This window comes from Hylobates moloch, unplaced genomic scaffold, assembly GCF_009828535.3.
Source record: "Hylobates moloch isolate HMO894 unplaced genomic scaffold, HMol_V3 SCAFFOLD_21, whole genome shotgun sequence".
In the NCBI taxonomy this organism is placed as follows: Eukaryota; Metazoa; Chordata; class Mammalia; order Primates; family Hylobatidae; genus Hylobates; species Hylobates moloch.
The window spans coordinates 17,284,872-17,294,794 of record NW_026652296.1 but is presented as its reverse complement, the minus strand read 5'-3'; positions in this window follow the sequence as shown (position 1 = coordinate 17,294,794).

Here is a 9,923-nt window from a genome sequence, read left to right as displayed (position 1 = left end):
ATAATGTTTTAATGCAGTAATTTTTTTAAAAAAATCAAAATGAGTGCAAAAAAAAATCCATGAAGAACAAGATCAGGGTTACTGATTTTTCCTTTTTCCTCGGGCTTCAATATGGCTCAGCACAGCACTATTACTGATCCTGTCTTGATTAAAATGTTTGATCTTTTGCTCACCATGGATTTTTTTGCATTCATTTATTCCTTTTTAATGCTGCATCAAAATATTATTTGATGGTGTGTTTTCTGGTGCCCCCTTACACTGTGCACCCAGGATGAGAGCTTCACTCACCTGCCCATTTCCAGCCCGGAGGAAGAGGCCTGGGGAAAGGAGGTTAACTAAGGTTCAGTCTTGGATATACACGGGGATTAAAATAGATCTCAGGACTGAGCATGGTAGCTCATGCCTGTAATCCCAGCACTTTGGGAGGCCGAGGCAGGCGGATTACCTGAGGGCAGGAGTTAGAGACCAGCCTGGCCAACTTGGCAAAACCCAGTCTCTACCAAAAATACAAAAATTAGCTGGGCATGGTAGCAGGTGCCTGTAATCCCAGCTACTTGGGAGGCTGAAGCAGGAGAATTGCTTGAACCTGGGAGACGGAGGTTGCAGTGAGCCGAGATTGCATCACTGCACTCCAGCCTGCCCGTGCGCAACAGAGCAAGACTCAGTTCTCAAAATAAATAAATAAATAATCTCAGGTGTGAAGTGCCTGGACCAGAGTGGACCTTTAACCTGTGTTGTAGCGGATTCTGTGGGTACCTGGCTTGTTCCCTAGGTCTAACCATTTCAGGGCACAACAACTGCCATCACCTGCATTTCCTGCCTCAGGACTCTCTTGGCCACCAAATGAGAGATACTGGAAGTGCTGGGTAATTAACAGCCCCCCCCATCCCCACCCCCCACTCCCACCACCCAGCAGCCTTCTGTGGCAGGAGAATGGGGTCTGGAGGCAGGGAACCTAAGGCCCTTTCAGGCTGACTCCCTAGAACTAAATTGAAAGAAAAACCATAACTTTCCATACCTAAGTAAAAAAAGGACCAGAGTCTACACCCTTTGCAAACACCCACCTTTTCTGTGGGGCAGATGGGAAATGAAAGTACCAAGACGTTTGCATAGGAGTGTAACTTTGTGACTTCACTTCAGCCTCTGATTACAGGCCACCACTTCATTTACATGAGGTGAACGCCAAGTGGCCAATGGAAAACCTCTCGCGGATATTTGGACCAGAGAAGATTCTGCATCCAGGGCCTGCTCCCACACTGTACAGTGTACTTTCATTTTCAATAAATTTCTGCTTTTGTTGCTTCATTCTTTCCTTGCTTTGTGCGTTTTGTCCAATTCTTTGTTCAAGACACCAAGAACCTGAACACCCTCCACCAGTAACACTTCAACTACTGATCCACAGGAGTTGGTGTATAAATACCCCAGCTCCCTTGCCCCTCAGATGGGACCATTTTGAGATATATATGTTGCACCATTTCCCAGAGTCCAGGTGAGATGAAGCTCCAGTTGTCCAAAGTGTAACTGATTGGATAATATACCCATATGCTCTGTCCCTTCCCCATCTCACTTCCCTCCCCTGCTAATGGCGTTTCCCGGGGTGACTTCCCAAGACCACTGCATGCACTTGAATCTTTGTCTCAGGGTCTGCTTTTAGGACAACTGAACCAAGAGACCTATGCGTCCTTCCTTTTTCTCCCTCTTTTCTGTGGAAACATAAAATGTTCTGCACACACTTGGAAGTCTGAGCATACCCTCTAAGGAGAGACCCCTGACTCCCAGCATTCCCCTGGGATGGAGGTCTGTAGGGTGGTAATTGCCAGCCAGCGCTAGGAGGACTGGATCTGAAATGGGCTTGGCTGTGTTTCTGTAATCTCTGCACCTTGAGTGGAAAAATAATTGGTAGACACCTTTCTTGGCCATTAATTCTTTACAGCGAACACTGAGCCCTTGAGGCAAAAACTGATTGTCTGCAGTTACTGCCTGCCTGGTCCTGAATTCAGAAGAGGAAGCTTGACTCTCCCACCACCCTCTATTACAGTCAACCACTCCTCCTTCCTGCAGAGATGAGATGCCCTCCCTCACTTCCTCCCAGAGTCCAAGGGGGGCCAGAGAAAGCTGGTTGTACAGATTGGAGGAGACAAAAATGCCCCTCAAGCCAGGGGAACTAAGAGTTGAGAGCCATGAGTTAAAAATCATGGAAAGCAGAGACTTTATTCATGCTTTCTTTTTTAAAAATATTTTTCAACATGCACACTTTTTGGCCATTAATACCCACACAACAACTTATGCAGTAGATGTTACTCTTAACACCCATTTTATAGATGAAGAGGCTCAGAGAAAAGGAGGGGCTTAGCCCAGGCCACACAGAGAATAAATTGATTTGGACACAGGTCTGCTTGACTCCAAATACCATTCTCTTCTTCATGCTATAGGTTGTTTTTCTCCCTTCAGTAAACGTTTCCTGAGCATCTACATGTCCCAGGCCCCATGCTGGCCCGAAGGAGGACACAAAGATAGGTAAGAAACATTTGTTCCTTTCAGGAGGAAGAGATAAAATCTCCCCATTTCTTCCCATTTCTGCCCATTCCCTATACAGAGGGTCAGCATTTGCTCGTTGTTTGTTTTTTGTTTTTTGTTTTGAGACAGAGTCTTGCTCTGTTGCCCAGGCTGCCATGGCGTGATCTTTGCTCACTGCAACCTCCGTCTCCCGGTTCATGTGATTCTCCTGCCTCAGCCTCCTGGGTAGCTGGGACTACAGATGCCTGCCACCATGCCTGGCTAATTTTTGTATTTTAGTAGAGACAGAGTTTCACCATTTTGGCCAGGCTAGTCTCGAACTCCTGACGTCATGTGATCTGCCCGTCTCGGCCTCCCAAAGTGCTGGGATCACAGGCGTGAGCCACCGCGCCCACCCAGCATCTATTTTTCTAAGATGTATATATTGCCTATAGTAGCTTTAATGCTACAAATTTGAGTAGGTGCAGCAGAGACCATGCGGCCCACAAAGCTGAAATATTGACTGCCTGGCCCTTTACAGGAAAAATTTTCCAACTCCTGGTCTATACCGTGCCAGGCACTGACGAGGCAGTACCACCCTTACTTCTCAACTCGACTCTGGAAGGTGTCCTACTACCATGTCCATGCTACAGATGAGAAATGAGGCTCAGAGGCAGGAGATGGCTTGTCCCATTGCTGGAAAGGTACAAAGTTGGATAATTCCAAAGCCCCTCACGGCTCCGAGTCACATCAAAAATGTTGATGGCCAATGTTTTGAAACATTGGTATTCACTCTTGAAAGTGCTCACAACCGGCCGGCGCAGTGGCTCACGCCTGTAATCCCAGCACCTTGGGAGGCCGAGGTGGGTAGATCACGATTTTAGGAGATCAAGACCATCCTGGCTAATACGGTGAAATCCCGTCTGTACTAAAAATACAAAAAATTAGCCGGGTTTGGTGGTAAGCGCCTGTAGTTCCAGCTACTTGGGAGGCTGAGGCAGGAGAATTGCTTGAACCCAGGAGGCAGAAGTTGCAGTGAGCCAAGATCGCATCACTGCACTCCAGCCTGGGTGAGAGAGCGAGACTCTGTCTCAAAAAAAAAAAAAAAGAAAAGAAAAGAGAAAGAAAGCAAGCAAGCAAGCAAGCAAGCAAGCAAGCAAGCTCACAACCTCCATCAGCAGTGGGCCACTGGACTATCCCCATGGTCCCCACTCCCCAAACACCTGACATCTGCCACGTTGTCTTAGAGAGACCTGAACCTGGTCAGGTCCCCAGCCCTGCATGGGCGCCTGTCTCCTACAGGCACCAGAAGACCTTTCACTGTGGTGAGCAGGCATTCATGAGTTCATCCAAAATCTGAGGCTGGTGTCATGATCTTCTGTTACTCAGTCTTTGTGGGAGGGCAGGTTCACATCTGAAGGAGGAGGTGAAAGTCCGCTGGAGTGCACCACGTGACAAAAGTGGTCCGTTTACAAGAAGCTCCTTTAACTTGGTCTTTGTTTTTCTCTACTCCTGTGAGACAGGTAAGATGCTTAAATCTACAGTTGCTTTTTTTTTTTTTTAAGAGACAAGTTCTTGCTCTCTTGCCCAGGCTGGAGTGCAATACCACGATCCTAGCTCACTGCAGCCTTGAACTCCTGGGATCAAGCGATCTTCCCACATAGCTGGGACTACAGGTGCCCACCACCACACCCAGCTATTTTTTTTTTTTTTTTTTTTGGTAGAGATGAGGTTTTGCTGTGTTGCGCAAGCTGGTCTCAAACTCCTGGGCTCAAGTGATCCTCCCGCTTTGGCCTCCAAAGTACTGGGATTAGCAGGCCTGAGCCACCACGCTCAACTACATTACCTAGTTCTTTTTTTGTGTGTGTGTGTGATGGAGTCTCCCTCTTTCTTCCAGGCTGGAGTGCAGTGGTGTGATCTCAGCTCACTGCAACCTCCACCTCCCAGGTTCAAGCGATTTTCCTATTTCAGCCTCCCAAGTAGCTGGGATTACAGGCATGTGCCACCACACCCAGCTAATTTTTGTATTTTTAGTAGAGACAGGGTTTTACTATGTTGGTCAAGCTGGTCTCAAACTCCTGACCTCAGGTGATCCGCCCACCTTGGCCTTCCAAAGTGCTGGGATTACAGGCATGAGCCACCACGCCTGACTACATTAACTAGTTCTTATCAGGAGCTGACCGCCTGTAGCAGACACAATTTGCACTGTTGTCCTCCCAGTACTCACCTTCACAAGCCAAAGGCTTGCTGGGAACTCCTGCCTCCCAGCCCTGGGGCTTCTTAATTTCTGGCTGTGGAAGAAGATTCAGCCAATCAAGCAGGCAGGAAACGCCAGAGTGAACACTCCTGGAAGCAAGCTTCAACCAAGGGCAGCTGGGCAGTTAACGTATGAACACCCAGCTTTCTCCCTGCTTGGCTGGGAGAAGGCCATCCTCTCCCCTCTGTCCGAGGTGTGTTCTGCACCGTCTCCCAGAGTTCACAGAGGCATGAAGCTCCAGTTGCTCTGGGCTGTCCTCATCCCATTAACACATTTGCTGACTTCCTCCCATTCCCTGTCTCGTATCTTCTCCTACTGGTGCTTGCTGGGATCACCTCCCAAATCAACTGCTTGTAAAATAATACGGAGAATCTTGTCTCAGAGGCTGCTTCCAGAAAAATTCAAAGACAAGCACAAAGAGTTCTACACGCCCTCTCACCTGATCCTGACCACCGCCCCGGGAGCCAGCTTCATCCCCATTTTTCTGAGGTGCAGGCTGAGGGGCTCATAGAGGTAAAGCAAGCAGAACCCCAGCCTGCTAGGCATTAGCAAGGGCCAGAGGGCTCAAGAAAAGGTCCTGCTTCAGGCACGGTGGCTCACGTCTCTAATCCCAGCACTTTGGGAGGCCAAAGCAGGCGGATCACTTGAGTCCAGGAGTTCAAGAGCAGCCTGGCCAACATGGCAAAACCCTGTCTCTACAAAAAAAATCGGCCAGGCACGGTGGCTCACACCTGTAATCCCAGCACTTTGGGAGGCTGAGGTGGGCGGATCACAAGGTCAGGAGATCGAGACCATCCTGGCTAACATGGTGAAACCCCATCTCTACTAAAAATACAAAAAGTTAGCCAGGCGTGATGGCGGGCACCTGTAGTCCCAGCTACTCGGGAGGCTGAAGCAGGAGAATGGCGTGAACCCGGGAGGCGAGCTTGCAGTGAGCCGAGATTGCAAAACTGCACTCCAGCCTGGGAGACAGAGCCAGACTCCATCTCAAAAAAAAAAAATCAAAAACTTAGCCAGATGTCGTGGCTCGTGCCTGTGGTCCCAGCTACTTGGGAGGCTGAGGTGGGAGGATCACTTGAGCCCAGGAGATGGAGGCTGCAGTGAGCTATGATCATGCCACTGAATTCCAGCCTGCGTGACAGAGTAAAACCCTATCTCCAATAACTAAATAAAATAAAAAGAAAGGGTCCTGGGGGGAGGGGATTCAAGCCTGTCTTCACTACAGAGTGAAACTGTCCGAGACTGAGGCTACACCCCAACCTTCCAGCTCTTTCTGCTCCAGGTCCAGCTCCCACCTCCCATGTCACCATCCTCTATCCAAGAAGATGGCTGGAATGGGACCAGAATCAGCCTGTCATAAAAGATGGAGAACTAAGAGCTCTCCATAAAAATGATCTCCATGGCAAAATTAGGAGGGAAAAACAGCATGGATGAAAGTTGCATTTATTAAATAATAATCGCGAACGCTCACTTCATGCCTACTGTATGCTAGCTGCTGTTCCAAGTGCTTTACAATAAAATAACTTTTTAAAAATTTTGCACAACTCTTTGAGATAGGTACTATTGCTTTCTCCATTTTACAGCCAAGGAAACTGAGGCACGAGAAAGTCATGAAGTTTGTCCAGGGTCACAAAGCTAGCAGATGAGGGAACTAGACTCAGGCAGTATAACTCCAGATACAGTCATTACAATGAGCCACACAACAGTGAGTGGGTCAAGGAGGAGCCACTTACACAAAGATCGTCCCATAAGATTATAACCGTATTTTCAACATACTTTTCTATGTTTAGATGAGGTTGAAGGCAGGACTGGACTCCAGAGGTGGAGCTTGCACACCAGACCAGATTGAAGACTAGCTGAAACAGGAAAAAGGTAAAAGGACACTCTGTAAGACACACCCACCAGTGCCCTGTCAGTTTACTGTTGCCATGGCAACAACAGGACGTTATCACCTCTTCCCATGGCAATGACCCACCCACCCAGAAGTTACTGCTATTTTTCTAGAAATTTCTTCATAATCCACCCCTTAATTTGCATGTAATTAAAAGTGGATCTTGACCGGCTGCACTGGCTCATGCCTGTAATCCCAGCACTTTGAAAGGCTGAGGCAGGAGGATCACCTGAGGTCAGGAGTTTGAGACCGGTCTGGCCAACATGGTGAAACCCCGTCTCTACTAAAAATACAAAAATCAGCCGGGTATGGTGGCAGGCGCCTGTAATCCCAGCTACTACAGAAGCTGAGGTGGGAGAATCGCTTGAACCCTGGAGGCAGAGGTTGCAACGAGTCGAGATCATGCCAACGCACTCCAGCCTGGGTGACACAGTGAGACTCGATCTCAAAAAAAAAAAAAAAAAAAAAAAGTGAATATCAATATGAGTGCAGAACTGCCCTGGCCTGAGCTGCTGTTCTGTGCACACTGCCTGTGGCAGCACCTCTGTGGCTGATGTACGCTGCTTCAATAAAAGTTGCCAACATCACCAGCTCACGCTTGAATTCTTTCCTGGACAAAGACAAGAACTCTCCCAAGCTAAGCCCCAATTCTGGGGCTTGCCAGTCTGGCGTCATCCATACACAGACACTTCCCACTGTGTTACCATCGTCTATGTTATGGGGTCAGTTGCATGCTGTAGTTTGTAGCCTAGGGGTGGCAGGCTGCACCAGCCCTCGTGTGTGGGAGGCTATCCCATCTAGGGATGTATAGTGGACTCTATGATGTTCACACAGGGTTGAAATCACCTAATGCAACTTTTCAGAGAACATATCCCCGTCTTTAAGGGACACACGGCTGTACTCCCAACCCTCTTCCCCATACGGTGCCTGTGGCACAAAGTGGGTTCTCTCAATGGTCCGTTGAGAGACACCGTGACACTGCGGGAGACAGCGCCCCCTACAGGCCTGGAGGTCCCAGTTTTCGGGTTTTGTTCAGATGCGAAGGAAGTTCTGGCATCTGCCTAGGGTGGGGTGAATTTTTTAGGTGGGGAGTGGGGAATGGAGTCTCCCTCTGTTGCCCTGTGAGGCAGGCTGGAGTGCTGTGGTGTGATCTCGGCTCACTGCAGCCTCCACCTCCCGGGTTCAAGCAATTCTCCTGCCTCAGCCTCTGGAGTAGCTGGAATTACAGGCACACACAACCATGCCCTTTTGTATTCTCAGCAGAGACGGGATTTTACCATGTTTAGCCAGGCTGGTCTCAAACTCCTGACCCTCAAGTGATCCGCCCACCTCAGCCTCCCAAAGTGCTGGGATTACAGGCGTGGGCCACTGCACCTGGCCTTAGGGTGGGGTGAAAGAGGCTTAACCAAGGCTCTCTGAGGACAAAAACATGTGATGACCTTCTTAGGTTTTTTTGTTTGTTTGTTTGAGAGGGAGTTTTGCTCTTGTCACCCAGGCTGGAATGCAGTGGCACGATCTCGGCTGGCTGCAACCTCTACCTCCTGGGTTCAAGCGATTCTCGTGCCTCAGTCTCCCGAGTAGCTGGGACTACAGGTGCCTGCCACCATGCCTGGCTAATTTTTGTATTTTTTAGTAGAGACGTGGTTTCACCGTGTTGGCCAGGCTGGTCTCAAACTCCTGACCTCAGGTACTGCACCTGCCTTGGCCTCCCAAAGTGCTGGGATTATGGCGTGAGCCACCGCGCCTGGCCAGCTTTGTTTTTTATCATCTTTATTGATACATAATTTACATATGGTAAAGTGTACCCATTTTAAGTAGACAGTTCAATGAGTTTTGACGAATATATACATTTGTGTAGACATCACAATAATCATGATCTGGAACATTTCCTTCTCCTTCCTGCCTCTCAGCAGTCAATTCCTTCCTCCCATCGCCAGCCCGGGCAGCCACTTATCTGCTTGCTGTCCCTTCAGTTCCACCTTTCCTAGTGTGGTCCCTGAGCATCTGCCTCTCGGCTCTCAGGAGGATTTTAACACGCAGGGCCCCAGGCCCTGCATGCACCCAGGGAGCCTGACGCCAACGATGGGACCCACATATCCGTGTTTCAACGGTGCTTGCCAATGCCTGAGACCACTGCCTTGGGACTGCGATTTTTGGATGGCCCACCTGGGCCTGTCTCATCTGGTTATGTCCCCTGAGATGAGCACTGTGCCCGGGCTAGTTGAGGTGCCTGAAAACAACTCATTTCCCCTCACTCTCCTGGGAGGTGCATTCTGTACCTCTGCCATGTGGCAGACCCGCTCAGCTTCTCCTGCCTGTGGCATTAGAGGGCCACCATGTGAGGCAGCTTTTGCTGCCAGAATAAGGGCTGCAGTGAAAAGCACATGCACCCCCGAGGCAATCAGGAACATGCTCCCATTATATCTGTCCAGATGACAGCATGTGGAACTAATGATGAGTAAAAGGTCTGCAAGCCACAGCCTGACCAGGCCAGAAACTTGCATGCACCAGCTTCAGGAAAGATCTGAGAGGGGACCTCAGTGCTGCTTCCTGCAGGATTCTGACAGGCTTGAAGACAATGCTGCTAACTAAAGTGTGCTGTGGGCTGTAACTGTCTCTAATCTTCCCCATGGCCTCATGCTCTTCACCTGACACGTGGCCAACTAGGATTTTCCTCATCAACATTTCTTTTTTTTTTTTTTTTTTTGAGACAGCGTTTCACTCTTGTTGCCCAGGCTGGAGTACAATGGTACAGTCTCGGCTCCCTGCTACCTCCACCTCTTGGGTTCAAGCCGTTCTCCTGCCTCAGCCTCCTAAGTAGCTGGGATTACGGGCGCCTTCCACCATGCCTGGCTAATTTTTGTATTTTTAGTAGAGACGGGGTTTCACCAAGTTGGCCAGGCTGGTCTCGAACTCCTGCCTTCAGGTGATCCACCCACCTCAGCCTCCCAGAGTCCTGGGAATACAGGTGTGAGCCACTGCACCTGGCATTCTCATCAGCATTTCTATTTCCCCACTGCCCCGGAAACCTGGGCAATGATCCTGAGTCTACCCACCAGCACCTACTGGATTTCCATTCTGCTGACTGGCCTGCTTCCACATTTGCCACAATGGACATTTTCAAAAGCTTCTTTTTTTTTTTTTTTTTAAGAGATGGGGTCTTGGCTGGGTGTGGTGGCAGGGAGAGGGAGAGGGAGAAGGAAAGGGACAGGGAGGGAGACAGAGGTAGGGAGGGAGAGAGGGAGAGAGGGAGAGAGAGAGGAAGGGAGGAAGGGAAGG